The sequence below is a fragment of the Equus quagga genome, chromosome 17 (genome assembly GCF_021613505.1).
Source record: "Equus quagga isolate Etosha38 chromosome 17, UCLA_HA_Equagga_1.0, whole genome shotgun sequence".
In the NCBI taxonomy this organism is placed as follows: domain Eukaryota; kingdom Metazoa; phylum Chordata; class Mammalia; order Perissodactyla; family Equidae; genus Equus; species Equus quagga.
The window spans coordinates 56,370,220-56,390,624 of record NC_060283.1 but is presented as its reverse complement, the minus strand read 5'-3'; the positions used below and the strand labels follow the sequence as shown (position 1 = coordinate 56,390,624).

The 20,405-nt window shown below is 35.2% G+C and overlaps 1 protein-coding gene across 4 annotated transcripts in view; it reads right to left on the bottom strand.

Annotated features, from left to right (window-relative positions):
* ERBB4 (erb-b2 receptor tyrosine kinase 4) overlaps positions 1–20,405 on the bottom strand; it is a 1,114,677-nt gene that overhangs the window by 769,932 nt on the left and 324,340 nt on the right. The window lies entirely within an intron of this gene.

Below are 20,405 nucleotides of genomic sequence, written 5' to 3'. Positions count from 1 at the left end.
ATATCACTGATGAACATAGATACAAAAATCCTCAACAAAATTTTGGCAAACCGATTACAGCAATACATCAAAAAGATTATACACCATGATCAAGTGGGATTTATACCAGGGACACAGGGATGGTTCAACATCCTCAAGTCAATCAACGTGATACACTACATCAACAAAATGAAAAACAAAAACCACATGATCATCTCAATAGACGCAGAGAAAGCATTCGACAAGATCCAACACCCATTTATGATAAAAACCCTCAGTAAAATGGGTATAGAAGGAAAGTACCTCAACATAATAAAGGCCATATATGATAGACCCACAGCCAACATCATACTCAATGGACAAAAGCTGAAAGCCATCCCTCTGAGGACAGGAACAAGACAAGGGTGCCCACTTTCACCACTCCTATTCAACATAGTACTGGAGGTGCTGGCCAGAGCAATTCGGCAGGAAAAAAAAATAAAAGGAATCCAAATAGGTAACGAAGAAGTAAAACTCGCGTTGTTTGCAGACGACATGATCTTATACATAGAAAACCCCAAAGAATCCACAGAAAAACTATTAGAAATAATCAACAACTACAGCAAAGTAGCAGGGTATAAAATTAACGTGCATAAATCAGTAGCATTTCTATACACTAACAATAAACTAACAGAAAAAGAACTCAAGAACTCTATCCCATTCACAATCGCAACAAAAAGAATAAAATACCTTGGGATAAACTTAACCAAGGAAGTCAAGGATCTATACAATGAAAACTACAAGACTTTCTTGAAAGAAATAGGCGATGACATAAAGAGATGGAAAAACATTCCTTGCACATGGATTGGAAGAATAAACATAGTTAAAATGTCCATACTACCTAAAGCAATATACAGATTCAATGCTATCCCAATCAGAATCCCAAGAACATTCTTCACAGAAATTGAACAAACAATCCTAAAATTCATATGGGGGAACAAAAGACCACGAATTGCTAAAGCAATCTTGAGCAAGAAAAACAAAGCCGGCGGAATCACAATCCCCGATTTCAAAACATACTACAAAGCTACAGTGATCAAAACAGCATGGTACTGGTACAAAAACAGGTCCACAGATCAATGGAACAGAATTGAAAGCCCAGAGATAAAACCACACATCTACGGACAGCTAATCTTCGACAAAGGAGCAGAGGGCCTACAATGGAGAAAAGAAAGTCTCTTCAACAAATGGTGCTGGGAAAACTGGACAGCCACATGCAAAAGATTGAAAATCGACCATTCTTTTTCACCACACACCAAAATAAACTCAAAATGGATCAAAGACCTAAAGATTAGGCCTGAGACAATAAGTCTTTTGGAAGAGAATATAGGCAGTACACTCTTTGACATCAGTTTCAAAAGAATTTTTTCGGACACTGTAACTCCTCAGTTGAGGGAAACAATAGAAAGAATAAACAAATGGGACTTCATCAGACTAAAGAGCTTCTTCAAGGCAAGGGAAAACAGAATTGAAACAAAAAAACAGCTCACTAATTGGGAAAAAATATTTACAAGCCACTTATCCAACAAAGGGTTAATCTCCATAATATACAAAGAACTCACACTGCTTAACAACAAAAAAACAAACAACCCGATCAAAAAATGGGCAGAGGACATGAACAGGCATTTCTCAAAAGAAGATATGAATATGGCCAATAGACACATGAAAAGATGTTCATCATCGCTAATCATCAGGGAAATGCAAATCAAAACTACACTAAGATATCACCTTACCCCCGTTAGATTGGCAAAAACATCCAAAACTAAGAACGACAAATGTTGGAGAGGTTGTGGAGAAAGAGGAACCCTCATACACTGTTGGTGGGAATGCAAACTGGTACAGCCACTATGGAAAACAGTATGGAGATTTCTCAAAAAGTTAAAAATAGAAATACCCTATGACCCAGCCATCCCATTACTGGGTATCTATCCTAAGAACCTGGTATCAGATATCTCAAGAGTCCGTTGCACCCCTATGTTCATCGCAGCATTATTTACAATAGCCAAGACGTGGAACCAGCCTACATGCCCAGAAACTGATGATTGGATAAAGAAGATGTGGTATATATACACAATGGAATACTACTCAGCCATAAAAAAAGACGAAATTGGCCCATTCACAACAATGTGGATGGACCTCGAGGGCATTATGTTAAGCGAAATAAGTCAGACAGAGAAAGACGAACTCTATATGACTCCACTCATAGGTGGAAATTAGTATATTGAGAAGGAGATCTGATCGGTGGTTACCAGGGAAAATGGGGGCTGGGGGGAGGGTACGGAGGGGGAAGTGGTGTACCCACAACATGACTAACAAAAATGTACAACTGAAATCTCACAAGCTTGTAATCCATCATAACATTAATAAAAAAAAAAAAAAAAAATAATACTTTAAACTCTGTTAGGTTGGATATCCTAAAGCTAACATTGTAGTATTAGGAATAGTGGATTGAGCTGTGCATAGTCTAGATAAATTGCTACGTAACTTTTTTTCTTTTAAAGATTTTATTTTTTTCCTTTTTCTCCCCAAAGCCCCCTGGTACATAGTTGTATATTCTTCGTTATGGGTCCTTCTAGTTGTGGCATGTGGGACGCTGCCTCAGCATGGTTTGATGAGCAGTGCCATGTCAGTGCCCAGGATTCGAACCAACGAAACACTGGGCCGCCTGCAGCGGAGTGTGCGAACTTAACCACTCGGCCACGGGGCCAGCCCCCATGCTATGTAACTTTTAACTAGCAGGTAACATCACAGTTATTGGTTTTCAAACAAGGGCAATATTCTTGGAGAGATATATACATATAGTAAAAACTACTTCAGTTACAAAATCAAAGATGAGATATGATTAAATTAGTTGATATTAACTTGACATATCAAGTTTGAAATTTATTCTTCAAATAAAACATATCTTGAGTTTTAAAAATAATTTAATTGCTATCATTACTTTTCATATACTTTTGTACTTTCTGTTCAAATGTATCGAAATACTGTATTCTGGAGAAAAAATTTTTGCTAGATTTTTGGTTAATTCAAAAAAGTAGACTATACAAGATTTTTAAATTCTATTATACCAAAATGAAAGGACTTTTTTTAGGACAAAGAAATTAAAATTCTTTGAACAGGAAAATCCCCAAACCAAGTGACTGTGAAATTCATTTACAAATAATTTTACTATTACTGGTCAAGAACAATCAGAAAATAAGCTACCCTTCTATTTTTCCAAAGATATTTTTACAGATTAACCATAGGAGAAAGGTCTATTCTTTTTCATTTTCCATTTATGATTTAAGAACCTGACACTTTTGAAAAATGCCTTATTACTGCTTTCAGCATGCTCTGTTTCTATTCAGTCTATTTTCAAAATCATTAAATCATATTTATGAAGTGACCATACACATCACTAGCAATTTTGATAACTGCTTTTCTCCTGCCTTAGGTCATTAGTGGACTGAACATTTTCAAATGAAATAACACATTTTATGCGTCACAGAGTAAGAAATGGACCGAGTCAAGGGGCATGGTTCTTGGTGTACTCTGCTATTGCCTGGGGCTAATTCCCATTCCCAGAACTTTGTTTAAATCTTGATCCTTTCCTGAAATGACCTGGGCTTTTTTTTCCTCACTAAATCTTAACGTCACCACTTTCTAAGGCTTAGCTGAAGATCCTGTCTTCTTGACTATTTTAACCATCATTAATTACCCCCTTCCTCCCTGTGACTCTAGACACTTAGAGGTATACCACATACTATAATACTCATAAGGTTTTGACTTGGTTGACTTTTTTTAGTTATATTAGTGTAATTTAACTAACAAAGTGTGGATTCCAGTAGGCAAGCATTTTGCCTTATATATCTTCCTAAATTTCCTACTCCTGACTGTTTCCCTGATACCTTCAAGCACAAACACTTAACACCTGTCCTTTCACAGTTTGGAGCACCTAATAAGTGCTCACTAATAGCTTAATAGCTTGAGTATAAAGGAACCAGGTGCTTTTGTTTGTTTTTGTTTTACCAATCATGCAATCTCACTGCCGTGAAAAAATTTTACAATTTTAGGTAGGTTTGGAAGTATTGCAATTAAAAAATGTGGTAGTCAAAATCCAGAACATTTTCACAAACGCGTCTGTATTAATTCTGTCTTAATTCAATACCAGGCCCAAGAATGAGTTCATTTGGCTTTCTTAAAGAGGGGTCAGGTTAATTTCACAAACACAGAAGTCATTTTTTGTTAATGTCTAGTCTCCTGGCTCTAAAAGCTAACAAAATGTGAGGGTTTACAAGGACCAATCCAGAACAAACTTCACCCGTGGTATGCTGTCTGTGTTCACAAGACACACATGTACAGGTGTGAACACCCACACCCATCGGATAACAGTTACTTGTTCTTCAAGAATGTTCTTGGTATACCTCAGATACAAAACAGCCTCAGCCACTTGAAATCACTTGAAGACTACAATTTTAACAGAGGTCTTCCATTTTTGGGCTATTTGGAAATCATGTTCAATTAAAATATAAATACCTCTCGAAGAGATGATTTTTTTAATCTGCTAACACATAAATACTTCAGTGAGAAGAGATCTTAAATGAGATCCACAGTATAAATTGCTGGGGAAACAGAACCAATCTGGTTCCTGAGTGGATGGGGGCACACAAGCAATGACAGAATTGGGGAGAAATTTGGTTAAAAGGGGATATAAGAGAAACTGAATATCAGGTAAATGTTTTCTTAGCTATGGAATAGGTGTGGGGAACAGAGAGGAGATGAAAGAATTTGAGAAAGTTTTCTCTCTCTTTGTGCTCATAAAGTACATATTTCAATATTTTATAAATGTTTCATTGTTCTAAAAATGCAAATAAATACATAAACAATTTCTTAGGCAGTTGTCTTATGAATGTTTAAACAGTAAAGTTAATTATCCTACAACTTAACGTAATTGTTGTTTGATTAAAACAGCTACGTTAGCACTGAATTCAAATGTTTGCTTACAAGAAACACACTCTTTTTAATTGTCTGTCACCTGACTAAACCCAAGGCATTTTGAAATAAAATCGGTCTGTATCCTCCACATAGATTTAAAAATTAAAATTGGATTAGATGAGAAACAGGACAGAGAGTGCTGCCAGAGGTCATCAAGTCCATTCCGGCTTCTGGCAAGCTCATGGAAATCATCACAAACATATGGCTAACTACCTGGTGCCATCTTTGTTGAGCAATCCCAGTTCTTGGCTGCCTGCATTAATGACGTGTCTGCCTACAAACTGGTTTAGCCATTCTGCTAGATTTAGCTAGTCAAGAGTATCAGATAATCCGTCTACTCAGTGAGCTATCTCTCAGTCAAATCAGCCAAACTGCATATGTGTTCATCTGACTTAGCTCATTTTTAGATTTACCTCGATGATAAAGACAATCAAAACACTCAAACAAGTGTGGGTGTGAAGAGACAACCTATAAATCAGGTTCTTCCTTAATCTCACTAAGTTGTTCCTGATCTGATTTGACTCAAATTTTACTGAACATTGCCACTCTGGGGCAAGAGACTGTCTAACCACGCTCCTGTTCCTGAAGATCTTCAATAAATCTCCTTTCCTCTGCTATTTCTCCTGTGAAGAAAACTGAAGAGTCAAAGGATAAAACAGAAATCACAATGAGCCAACAAAAATTTATAAGGAAATCCAAGGAGAGATTTTCCTATGTTTTTCTAAATCAACACACTTAACAATTATATTCAAAAGAACAATACTGAATGCCGAAGGAATGCAACTAAATGGCATGTCAGAATGTTGCCACTTCTTTACGTTATAGGGGCTCTTTCAAGAAATAAGAATTTCAGACTCGTCTCTGCCTTTATTTCCTTTTCACATTCCTGTGAAAGCAACGAACGGAGTTTTAAATTTGTCTACTCTTTTTTTAAACAGTATTTCTCCCTTAAAATCAAATTTAAATGTATAATCATAAGACTTGCATCATTCTCTCTTCTTTAGACTAAGATCAGATTTTAGGTATTGCTCAGAGGTTGAACCCTAAGATCAAAAATACTTGGGGTTTACTTGACCCTAATGTTTAAAAGCGAAGTAGAGGAACACTAAGATGGTGCCATCTAGGCAACGATTGCAGAATCAGTTGTCTAAAACAGTGCTGTGTTTAAATATTGTATAAAACATCCATTATTGATAATATTGAAGCTGTTATTTAAAATATCATATTACATTTACCGGGATTGAAATGGTAATTTTTCCAACTAAAGATTTCAACTAGAGAAAAAAAAAATTACTCTTTCTTCATAATATGTGTTGTCAATAAATACTCCACAATATGGAATTACTGAAGTAGCTTATGTTTAAAAATACCAAAATAAATTTGACAGCCAGAATATCAGTCTTAAACCTGTTAAAAATTTAAAAAACAAAATTGTAAAATATGCCGTACTCAATCTGTTGCTATTTTGTACAATTAATAGGATGCCACTCCAAAGGAGAAGAGACATTTAAGTGACTCCAACTTTGGACACCATCCTGCTCTCCTTTCAGAGGCTGTAGCCATGGTGTAAAGAGGAACAAATAACGCAAAGGCAGATACAAATGATTCTCAGAGGCCTGAGTGAACTTCAAGGTGAAATATCAGAAGTGACATTATGAACACAAATAATGTGTCTGAGAGCTCCTCACGTGCTGATAGAAGACAATATGTTCTCACTCATTAAAGTCTAATTTTAGTGCATTGACAGCTAACAACCTCAAGAAATAAGACATCTAATTTCAATCTTATAATATTCTTTGATGATATACCCTTGCAATATCTCACATACACTACAAAGAAAAATCTTCAAATCTGAATTTACCACTTCCCCCCACAGCTCTAGAAGTTCCTATCTTGGTAAATAGAGCCACAATCAACTCAGTTGCTCAGGTCAGAGATGAGAGGAGTAGCCGTTCATGTCAAAACCCAAATTCTGTCACTTCTCCCTTGCAAATCTCTCTCAGTGTGCTTGCTGGCTAGCTTCCTCTTTCTCTTCTCTCCTCCCCACTGTTTCAACTCTAGTCCAACCTACTATCTTCAGCCTCAACTGTAACACCCTCTTTAATGGTCAGCATGAACACGCCCGCCCCACCTTGTGCTCTTCCACCACAGCCAGAATGCTCTCTGTAAATTGGAAAGCCAATATGGCCCTCTCCCGCATAACTTCTTCAACGGCTTCCTACTCTTTTAGTGAACTTGGCCTTTATCACAAAGACAATTTGGCCTCTGCCTATCTCTTCAGTTTCATCTAGAGCCGCTTTTTCCTTGCTCAGGAGGTTTGAATCATATTTTATCTAGCTGTTTCTTTTACCAGGAACAAGCTATTTCCCTCTTCTTACCTAGATCCTTCAGAAATCAGCTTAAAGGTTATTCTTTTAGGTAATCTTCCCTCCTGACTCCTCTGACTGGGTGAATGCTATCTGATACAGTTCCTCTAGGCTCACACTTGCAATGTGTTCATTCTCTGGCTTCCTTGTCAGAACATGAGCTGCATGAGGATAGAGCCTCAGTGCCCATCACTGTGCCTGACACATGGGTTCTTATTACATGCATGCTGAACATTGTGGGAGATGAAAGGATACAAAAACGGGGTATTTTTGTAGAGATGTTGCCCAATTCGTGCTGCTGTGGCTATCCTGATTATTTTATCATTATTTGAAATTATTAGTGACTTCTCATTCACCATTCCTAGAATCGGTTGAGTAAAAGATGGTTCCATTTTTATTCTTTTCCAAGGAAGATCAGCCCTAAGCTAACAGCCACCACCAATCCTCCTCTTTTTGCTGAGGAAGACTGGCCCTGAGCTAACATCCGTGCCCATCTTCCTCTGCTTTATATGTGGGATGCCTGCCACAGCATGGCTTGATGAGCAGTATGTAGGTCCGCACCTGGGATCTGAACCTATGAACCCGGGGGCTGCCAAAGCAGAGCGCGAGGACTTTGCTGTGCCGCTCGCCGACCCCAAGATGTTCCCTGTTCTTTCCTAATATCCAAACCTCTGCTCCTGTCATGTCTTCTGCTTATCCTCCCTACCTTTCACTATTTTATCTCAATGTGTCATTTTATTTCAAGACTTTTATTTCATTTCATTTTATTGTCATTTTATTTCAAGACTTCTGTCACTCTCTTTTTTTCATACAGCAGATAAAACTTGTAAAGTCCTCCAGAAACCCTGCTACCTCTTCAAGCTCTTATATTTTCTTCTTTCCATTATTAAAATATTTGCAAGTTTCTTTCTTGAGAGTAGCACAACAAAGACTCAGTAATAAGAATCTCCAATGCTTCAAGTTACAAACGAGTTTATATTCCACAAAGTGCCTAGTGTCATGCACTAAATATGTTACAGACACATGATATACACTAAAAAATATTACATAAAATAAGTGTATCCCACTGTAATCCAATTTGAAGAAAAAAAGATTCTTCTCTCATTGTAGGTCTTTTACCCCAAAGATCTGACTACTGTCTATTAAGGCGCAAAAGATTCAAACTGATTTGTTTGACATCCTTAAATGACTAGATCAGATCCAGTTTTGAACCCTTATACCACACCTGCTGATGCTTGAAAATACGACTTTGACAGATTAAAAAAATTATCTTGACAAGAGCCAAAAGACGTAAATCAATTATAAAATCATCTTTACTGCTATTAACACCATTTTATACATAATACTATTCATCATGTTGGACTATGTCTTTGGAAAGTTAAGGAAAGCATTCTTTATTGATAGCAAAGTCTAAATAGACACAACATAATAAGATAATCATCAAAATAACTACTTTCTAAGTGATAGTTATTGACTGTGATTCTTTTTTAGCCATTGATATCTTTGCATTCCAAAAAGTCCTGTTACTGAACTAGAAAGATTTTTAAATTTCGTATATGTGATTATCTTTATTATCTAGAGCCAGAATTTTCATTGGAGGTTCATTTAAATGGTGAACCTACTTGGATTTTAAAAACCTGGGGTGTATGGTACTTAAGTGTATTGAAGTCAAGATAGATTTTCAAGATTATTCACACAGCCATCGGTAGCTTCACAACGTATGTCGCAGCCCTTAGAATCAATATCAACCAATCAAAATTTGGACACCTAAAACTGAGAGAAGAAACCCACTTAATTAATTTCATATCTTAATGCTTAAAATCTTTATCATAAAGATAGTTTTGATAACTAAACTATATCATATTTTTGTCAAATATAGTATGACTATTTCATAGCTGGATATTGTTTTAGAAATTAAATTAAACCCAGTTCCCATTTATTCTGAAAATATTTTCAGAATTGTATTTTAAAAAGCATATAGATATTTTTACATGTAACCTAAAATATATAAAATATCAATAACATAGACAATATCCAAACACATCTGAATTAGGCTAGTTTGGCTAACCACAAGCTTCTCTAAGTTTCCCTGCCCCTTTTTGAGGATTAGAATACTGATCAGTAAAGGACTAAGGATTTTTCTGAAATTAAGTTAAAATATACCCCTGCATAACTACCAGTGTTAATAGTGAGTATACAATGTCATTAGTAAATGTAACTCCATAAAAGAAGGGTCTAAGGAAGCGATTCTCAAACTTTAGACTACGTAAGAATCATGTAGTGGACTTATTATAAGACACATGCTGAGTCTTACCCCCATTTTCTGGTTCTGTAGTTCTGCTCAAGAATTTGCATTGCTAACAGTCCCCAAGACGTTGCCGATTCTCTTCGTCTAGGAATCACACTTGGAGAACAATTGGTTTAAGGAATCATCCTGCTTTTCTGTCACTGCAAATAAGTTTCAACTATTTTATTAATATAAAGTCTATTGAGAAATAGAAAATTGTACAACCTACTTATAGGTATATGTATCCTTCTTCATTTCCTTCTTGCCATAATTGTAAGCACACCTGAACTTTAGTCTATAAAATCAAAGCAGACGAGCTGTGTGTGGCATTCTTCCAAATTTGAATAAAACTTTGTTAACCCCTCACATTGATTTGGGCATTGAGGGCAATAATTTTTTGATTTTCATAATTATTAATTTCAATTGTCTTTCTTCTACCATCCCATGTATGCAGAGATTATATTTGTCTGTATTTATTTTATGTGGTTTTCTATACACATTTTTCTATTTTGTTGTTATCTTTTTCCAGAATTACTTGATAAAAGGCGTTGACAAATGGTGAAAATATAGGAAAAGAGAACAAATAGAAAAAAATAGAACAATGATGCCTTTGGTCTTAAACCTTTTCTTATCTTTCATGGTCTTATCATAGACAGAGGCCGCATCTTTCAGAGAAGGATTCCTACCGGGATCCTCAGGAGGTATCTCAGGAGCTATATACTATTCTGGCTAGTAGAGTGGTTTTATCTGTATTCCCAGCTAGTCCACCTGATATCTGAAAATTTGCCACAGTTACATTGTAGACCAATCAATAGTACGATTTGAAATCCATGGGGAGGAGGGGGACACCCTCTGATATTTCCTATTTTTAAACTACTGAAATTGTTTCGTATTCCCTAAACCATATTGATCCATGATGCTACTGATAGTTTTACTAAAGCTCCCTTTTGTAAACTCTGTTATAGAGGAAACCTTGGAAAATTACAATTAATGGCAGAGAAAATGTTGGAAATCTATTTTGCCATGTAACTTTACTGCCAGCTCCTGCTATGTACAAATAAAGCAAGACTCACATGTTTTTCCCCCTGGGTTTGGATAAGCCTGGACTGATGCAGTGGTAATGAAGATGGCTTCTATTTCCACCTCCAAGGTACTTCAACACTCTCCCAATTAATTTGCCATCTTGTCCATCATGAGACTGAGCTATAACAACTAAATTGGCATTGTCCCCACTTTTCCATTTCAGCAGAAATTTAAAGGGACGTTGTCACTATATAGGCTTAAGTGATGCCATCTGCTTTTCTATTTGGGAAAATGGAGATAAAAATGGTGGGAGAGATGTTAGCTGTTTAATTAGAAGTGGACTATCCGTTTACGCAATCTTTTCTAACAACGCTTGCTGAGTCACACACAGAACATAAATAAGAAGGCAGAAAATGGTTCATGAGTTCTGGGGAGAGAAATACAAAAATTGATTTGGCCATTGAGCATATTTCCGTATTACATTAAACCAAACAAAAAGTTTTCTTTCATGTGAAATGCATGAGAACTCTTAGAACAGTACAATTCTAGTTTTCAAGAAAGTCATCTTATTACTTACATAGAAAGCTAGATTTCTAAGCATACACATTTCTGACACTACATGAGAAATTCATTTAAGAATTTATCATCAATGATAAGAATTTAAGAATTGTCATCAACTATAGATGTCTTACTTTTACCTCCCAATAAAATCTCCTACCTATGGATATATATATATATGAGTAATTCTTTATTTGCAATACTAAAAGATATGTCATTACTATTACAGCTTCAATGGGCCAGTAATGTTTTATGGCAGACTTTCAAGACTGTTGAGTGTGTAGTTTATCCAACTACTAGAGATATTTTTTCCTTATAGTTCTAGGTCCATACTGCTGTTGTGACTATGGCACAAATGTAATGCACATTTCAATAAAACAGTACGGCCGGGAATTAACAGGCTAATAAAAAGGACTTTAAAGGTGCATTAAATTAGAATTTAAGACGTCTCCTGCATTTGCAGCATATATGCTAATAAAAAGAAAAATCTGTTATTAACTTTTTATAGCCATGCAAAGTAATAAAAGCTAAAAACTGTTGAAGGTTTATCAGCACACATCTATAGGATGGACAGAATAGAAGAAAGTTAAGCTGTGAACCAAAGGTCTAGGGAAGAAGGAGAGAAAGCTTTCGGGGAGAGGTGAAGAGAAATAATCTATGCGTATGTATATACTTTGTTTCCCTGAGAAAATAATCAGTTTTATTTTAGGCTATAAGACAGCCTGCGATTGATCTTTTATGAATATAAAGGCCGAAAAACTATTTTCTATCCTTTAAATGCCTGGAGCATCGCTAGGAGATTCTGTTTCAGGGAAAATATTGTGTAACAGGTTACTTTTTCCCTAATGTAACAATATACCATTTGTATCACATCCTTGCTGGCACCACAACCAGGCCTGTTCATTAGCATCACACAACCTGTTAGCTGTAGCTTCATAATACACTAACCTATTCAGAGTGTTCATTGTTTAAATCACAATTGCAGAGATCTAATTGATACATACACCTGGGAAATTAAAATGATGATCCTCGGAGACAGCTCTGTTGCGAAATTAATGTAATAATTAAAGAAAAAATTTTAAAAATTATCTTCTTGCTGGTATATGTGAAGACTTTTAAAGACTCCACATTCAGATTTTAGAAGAACAGTAACAGTTCTCAAAAAGAATATCAAAATGATGTACTTCCATCTATTTAGCCATATGAAAAGGAAAATGTTTAGGGTTTTAAGAGTATAAAGACTTTAAATTATTATGGTGAAAAAAATAAACAATTATTTATTTTCCCCTACAGAGGTAATATGTACTTGTGATATACTAAGACGCATTAAAAATTTGGGGCCAGCCCCGTGGTGTAGTAGTTAAGTTCAGAGTGCTTTGCTTCAGTGGCCTGGGTTTGTGGGTTTGGATCCCAGGCAGGGACCTACACCACTCACCAGCCAGGCTATGGTGGCAACCCACATATAAAGCAGAGGAAGATTGGCACAGATGTTAGCTCAGGGCTAATCTTCCTCAAGCAACAAACAAAGAGGAAGATTGGCAATAGATGTTAGATCTAATCTTCCTCAGCACAAAAAAAAAAAAAAAATTTTAAAAATTAACAAAGGAGGTCCAGGGATTGCTCACACACTCTTTTGAGAAGCTGAAAAATTACAGCATGTTAAGTTGCAGTAAAATCAAAATAAAATTTAAAAAATTGTATATAGTGTATAAAATGTTTGGATAAAATTTAGCATTAATTGTAACAAGTATATTTCATTGAAGGCATTACTAGAGTCCTCATTTGTCATAATAAATTATAAACTTGGAAGTGTAACCTTTTTTCCCTCCCTTGAAAATATCAGTTTGCCAATATTTGAAAAGATTCTGAATAGTATTATCACTTGTAAGTTGCCTTGGAAAGCTGACAATTACTCAAGGTGCCTCTTTCTAAGAAAAGCAAATAAAGAAATATTCTCAGATTCAGAAAAAGACTTGAAAAGTACTTATTCCTCAATCTGTTATTAGTAGTTTACCATGTAACAAGTCAGAAAGTCCAAGTCCTATTTCTCTCACACATTTTTAAATAAGGCTATTTTAAATGGTAAATTAATTCAATAAATATGCAACTTTTAAAAAGATAATTCTGGTTCTCACACAATATGTAAATCATTTTGGGCTTCCTTGTTTAGAAACAAAATGAAAGTGGTAATAGTAGATAATAAAAACTCCCTGGGGCATAATTTTCGAAATGACACAAGCATAATTCATAAGCTCATTATTTTCATATAGTTTTCATGAAGCTTGTCTTTATAAAATAAAAATAAACAACACATACATGGCTCAACACACCCAATGCCTCACCTATATAAATCATATTTTAAAAGTTTATTTCAAGAATTCATTTCAGAAGTGAAATCCCATGTGGTAAGAAACCAAAGAAACTTTAAACAGACACCAAGGGAACACACGGTTCAACAGGCCTGATTCCCGCTCGCCATGGTGTTCTTTGTTTTACGGCACAAATGAGAAGTAGAGTTTGGCCAGGAAAATGGAAAGGTTTTTTAACTGTAAGGCAGTGATCATGCATGCCCAGAAATGTACATTCGAAAATAAAATTATTCTGAAAGAGATCAACGTCTAGTGAGACTGACATAAGCAATTTTAATGTAGTAATTTGTCATAATTTGGCCTGAAAAATTTAAATCATGCAATACAATGTTACATTGTTTAAAAGGTAAGGAAAGAAGCAGGAATTTTGTAAAAATGCTAATCCTTAAATAATAGTACTTGTTTACCAATCTGACAAAATTTACGTCAATTCAAGTGACTCCTTCGACTATATCTTAAATGAAATAACGTAGTTTCTCTTTAACTTCAAGTTCTCACAAATGCCCAAATTAATCATCATGACAGCTAAATTAACTGCTGAATATGTGGGAAGTATTTTATTAAGTGATTTCTATACGCTACTCCACAATTTCTTATCCCAAATCCTTGAAGCCAGATACTTTGAGGATTTTAGACAGATAACTCAGTGCATACCCTATATCTTACGTCATGCCCCACCCGGGGTTGAGCAGCGCCTCAGATGCAACCACTCTCATAATTCACGGTAAAATATGAAAAGTCACAATAAGTGAGGTCAGCAAAGACTTAAAAGAGTCTCAAGTCAGTTTAGGTAAGGTTTTTTGCTAAAGGAATTTTGGAGCTCACTTAAGAAAACCTGTTGATGTGGAGAGCTTTGTGGATTTTGTAATTGTGAGTAAGTGATTGTGGACCTGGGTTTTCTCATTAACTCTTAACCACACACCTATGAAAGAGGTAATGTGATTACCACTTTACATACAAGGAAACTGAGGTTTAATACTGATGAATATCTCACCCAAAGTTATACGGCTAGCACCATAAATGCAGAGCATTAATTTCAACCCAAGCCTTCTGTCTACATCAGCTAGAATTACTCAGGAAATTGCCCACAATAGGCCTGACAGTCTCACAGATGCCACGGAATCTTTACTCCAGATTTTGTATCGCCTTTTTCATTTAAAACAATTTCTCATTTTAAAAGGTTGAATTAGAAGTTTCTCTTTACTGAAATCCCTGAAACTACATAGCTAAGTAGTGTTTCCTAAGGATCATAGTCAAGTGAGAATGAGAGTATACTTTAAAATTCATATTGGTTTCTTTAAATTTTAACTTGAAAAATTTAACTAAACTTACTATAACAAGGAGATTTTAAGTAAGGTGGGAAAATATAAATTTCATGGATAAATAAACTTTTAAATTTTTATTTCCGCATATTTAAGACAGCTGCCTTCAGGATCCAAACGATGAAGCTGCTTAATGGATAAAATATTTGACAAGAGGACTCTTGGGATAGTTGAGCAAATAGACCGAAGTCATAAAAATATGTCATAAATCGTAGAAATGAATGCTCATTTAAGAATTCTTAATTTATAGAAAAAAATCCCTTATTAGAAGGAACAATTTTCATACTACTGATTGAAGATAGTAACTGTTACCTTTTGAAAAATGTTTTCTTTTAAGTTATGCCTTTTTATTATGGTAAAATACACATAACATAAAATTTACCATTTTAACCATTTTTTGATGTCCAGTTCAGAGACATTAAGTACATTCGCACTGTTGTGCAACCAGCTCCATCATCCATCTCCAGAACTTTTTCATCTTCACAAACTGAAACTCTGTATCCACTAAACACTAACTCCCCATTCTCCCTCCCACCCAGTACCCGGCAACTACCATTCTCTCTTCTGTCTCTATGAATTGTCTTCTCTAGATACATCATATAAGTGGAATCATACAATATTTGTTGTTTTGTGACTGGCTTATTTCAATTAGCATAATGTCTTCAAGGTTCATCCATGTTGTAGCATGTGTCAGAATTTGATTCCTTTTTAAGACTGAATAATATTCCACTGTATTTAAATACAACATTTTATGTATCCATTCATCCATCGATATTCATTTGGGATGTTTGAACATTTTGGCTTTTGTGAACAATGCTGCTATTAACATTAAGGTACAAATATCTATTCAAATCTCTGCTTTCAATCCCTTTGGGTATATACTCAGAAGTAAAATTGGTAGATAATATATATGGTAATTCTATGTTTAATTTTTTGAGGAAGCACCATACTGTTTTCCTTAGTGAGCATACCATTTTATATTCCTACCAGAAATGCATGTGTTCCAATTTCTTCATATCCTCACCAACATGATTTAGAAAATGTTTGATTTTTATAATTTCACATTATCCAGGGATCCCAAACTATTTACAACTATTAAATCATTACTAATCACAGAGAAGTATTTTAATTTTCTCTTCACCTTCTTATACATTGTTCTATTCATCATTTTTTATTTCTAGTGTATTGCACAGTGTCTATTACATTAAGGTAATTGTAGCAGCTCCTTAAAATTTGAATGAATAAATGAACCTCCTTCGAGACTGTATATATTACATGGACAGGCCTAAGTAATTTACCCAGATTCCCAGAACATGATTATTTCACAGGATTTGAGATGGATACATAGCAAACTTTGGAGTCTCTAGTGTTTATGAGCTTGTGCTAATGGTCACAGAGGAGGAAAGAACACCTAAACCAAAGTTATTCAGGCCAGATGGCTTTCTTAAGCTACCTCCCGGTACCTGCACAAATAATTTTTAAGGCCATAAAGCATTATAGAGAGCCCAGCCTACCTTCTTCAGACTAGCCTTATCTGAGTAAACAGCTATACTTCAGACTTGTAGGCTTCTTCAACACTGCTCATGGAAATGCCAGCTAGAAACTTTAAATTTTTTAATCGTTAAGGATGAAGGACTAGCAGCACCCAACTCATATTTTCTTAAATCAAAAACATGAAATATTGACTGATCTTCTGGTCCAAGAGACTCCAGAGACAGCCAACAACCAATCAGAATTCATTGAATGCCAGTCTGATCTGTGTCCCTAGCATGGAGTCAGGTCAGCAAAGGAAGAAGAAATGTTAGTTGACATCAGGAACACAGCCAAATAGTAATTCATGTAGTTAAACTATTTGCAGACAGGTTAAGGTGACAGGTGACTGGAACTGAAGAATTTCTAGCAAAACAAAAAATTTATTGAAGATCTTCAGTGCTCTGGACTCTCCTTGTTTAAAAATTTATAAAAGGTCATGGTGGCTGGTGATTATAGAACATTAATTCTACCTCGGAAAGTGCTGGTGGCCTCACTTTAAAGAAGGTCCCCTTGTTGCAGATACATAAAATAGGATGGACCTATTTAACTCCACTCCACCTGGGGAGAGTAACCTACCAGAGATCCTCAGTGACAAAGCAACCAATCACATTAAGGGTCATAAGGGAAAAGGAATGTGTAGACAAAGGGGAAAAGTCTATTATGTAAACTGTTATCCCAATAATAAAGACTGTCCTGTAGTCTTTCCTAGCATTTGGTTCTGAATTACCTTTGGAGAAAAGTTTCATCTTTTTCACCTGAAAATGTCTGTGAAATTTTTCAGAAAGTTGAAATGGAAAAACTATAAAGACTACTGGTTATTTTTGTTTACAGTATGAATAAATTTCAGTATTACTTAATAAGAAAGTTGTAGGAAGTAAAGTTAGAAATGCTCCCTCTATTGTAGAGTTATGATGAGTCTTAGATAAGTTAAAATTTTCAACGAGTTTGGAGCATTGTCTGGCTTAAACTCGTTTTTCCAAATACAATAACAGTGCTAATGAGGTTAACTGGCTAGCAACTTTGCAATACTTATTGGTCAAAAAGAGTTTGCTGCAGTTAGAAGCAATCAGATTCAAAACTGATGATGAATTACTAATATTCTCTTCCTAAAGAGAATACCACATTCACTCTGTAGGAAAGTCTGGAAGGAAATAATTTTACTAAAGACAATTAACGGGTGGTAACTAATTAGTACCACACATCTAATTAATTAGCATTCTACATACCCATAATTAGAAAGTGTTAAATATGTTCTGCACCAGAGTGATTTTATAAACCCGGCCCGAGGAATCAGTCAGACAGTAGGGTAGAATTTGTTTCTGAGTTTGAAAGTAGCACTTGTTAAATATGTTTCCAGGAAGAATTTGTAAGAATGTCAATTCCACTGAATTCAAGTTGAAGGAAAACCAACAGAAATTCAGATGCACACACATTACATTCTCTCAGATAGTCAATTAGATATTGAGGAAGTTCATTGAAAATCTAATTCTCCAAGCTTTCCTTCTTTTATAACTTACCCTGATATTTAACTACCCTTTATTTGTTATTATTTTCCCTCTTTCCTATGAATATATTAGCAGGCAACCATAACTATGCTAAATTATCTTTAAAAACACATAAAAATCAGCGGAGCATGCTGTTTTCCTCTTTACACTACACGAAATCAGCTCTAAACATATTAGAATATTTTAACAGATTTCAGAGGTGTTTATTTTAGCCCTGATTCTAACCCAGCTTAGGCTGATCAAACTGGTTGAGTGGAGCCTGTGCTTGTCTGTGTGGTATTCTGGACTGACTGTCATAATAAGCTGCACCCAGGATGAATTTAATTTTTTCCACTTTTGATTTAACCAACAAACATTTTCAGAAGTGACGAGAAAAGTATGACTCAACTAGCTAAACTTAGATTTTTATCTCTAATGTTCTTACAATAATATTGCTTTATTCAGAAGATAACTATATCAAAACATTTTCTTCATTTAAAAAAGGGACATTGGGGTTACTGAAGCACATACTGTATTTTAAAATTCACCTAAAGGGAATTAGTTTTCTTATCCATCCTTCGTCTTATCCTCTCTGACACTCTGCTGGACCAATCCATAGTATCGCCTAAGGAGTTTTCCTCCCTATATTTTTGGTTTGCCAAAAATTCTGAAAGCAGTGCTTTACTGATATTCTTTAGAATATCAATCCTTGGAGTACTGCCTCTTCTGTGGAACTATGTATACCATACCTTACCATCATAGATCCTGACACTGTTATCTTTTTGCTTTGTTCATACTTATGTGTGAGTGTGTGTGCATATGTGTGTGTATGAGAGAGAAAGTGAGAGATCAAGAAGAGGAAAATCATGGGGGACAGACCCTCCCTTACTCATCCTGCATTCTGAGCAGTGATAGCAACACTTAAGAAATCTCTGTCAAACGAATACTAATTTGGTTACAAAGCTAGAACTGTAGTACAAATTGTATTTGAAATGTGATAAACCTACTTAAATAAATACTTTATTCTACTTCTATTCTTTTAAATGGGTGTTTGATTTTACTTAAAATGGTGCTAACTTTTATCAGTGATGCTAATTTTCACTGATTTTATCAAAAGTGCATATTTATAGTTTCTACATTCATTCAGTCAATATTTATTGAAAACCTGCTACATGCCATACATATAATAGGCATTGAAGGTGTTTTGATGCTGAAATACTTAAACATATGTATTAAGTTCATTTTAACGATACCATACAGATCAATGTAAGGAGGCAACATTTAAAAAGGCTGCTTTCACTATAGGCCAGATCTCTGACAGAAATCTGCTTCTGAAACATGGAGTGGGCGTATTTTTTTTAACCAAAATGAATGATTAGTTGAGTAAAATATCAGTTGGACGTATTCATTTTATCTAGACTAATTTCTGGTAAACTTTTTTACCAATCAGTTAGTATATTAATAGTATTATATTAATAACAATAAAGCAGTAAAACACTATAATTTTATATAAATTATTTCATATGAAATATTTTATTTCATTACATAAATTATTTCATTCATGATTAATATAAATAATTTTATAGAAATTATTAATTGAGCATCTCGTGTACACTGGCCACAGAGGATACAAAAGTGAACAAAAGAGTCAGGAATCTCTGTTCTTAAGGAGCTTACGCCTAGGGAGATAGACTGAAAATAAAGATAAGTGTGTGCATTATATAGCGTTATAGTAATATGTATTAAAGAGAAAAAATAATGAGAGAAGAGAGATATGGGTTGAAATTTTAGATAGGGTGGCACACGGAAGGTTTCACTGGGAAAGTGGCTTTTGAGTAAAAACCTAAAGCAAGAGAAGGAATTAACTTTGCAGGTATGAGAGGGAAGCACAATCCAGGCCGAGGGAACAGTAAGTGAAGACCTCCAGGCAGAAACATGGGGGCTTGTTCAAGAACCAGTGAGGGAGTTGAGTGAAGGAGGGGGTGAGTAACAGGAGATGAGTTCAAGGACATAATGGAGACCAGGTCATGTAAGAACTTTGAGACCGTTATGAAGATTTTGGCTTTTCCTGTGCATGAGATGGAAGGCATTGAGAAAGTTGTGAAAAGAGGAATGTCATGGTCCACATAACTTTTTAATGCTCCACTCCATAACTTTGGAAAATATGATAGTATTGTGCATATTTTAACATCTAGACCACAGGCAAACCTGTGTGAACACCCATGAAAACAACAATCTAGTAGTTAAAGCAAGTTTGAAAACCCTGCTAAAATCTCTGATCCCAAACACATGCTGTTGATTCAATTCAATCTCTGTCCACTTCATACCTGTTTGGAAGAAGATAATAAATCACTAATCAACTACTTAGACATTTCTGAACTTTATATGTCACTCACATTGCAGAAAGATATCAAAATTTTGGGGGCCAGCACTGTGGCACAGTACTTAAGTTTGCATGTTCTGCTTCGTTG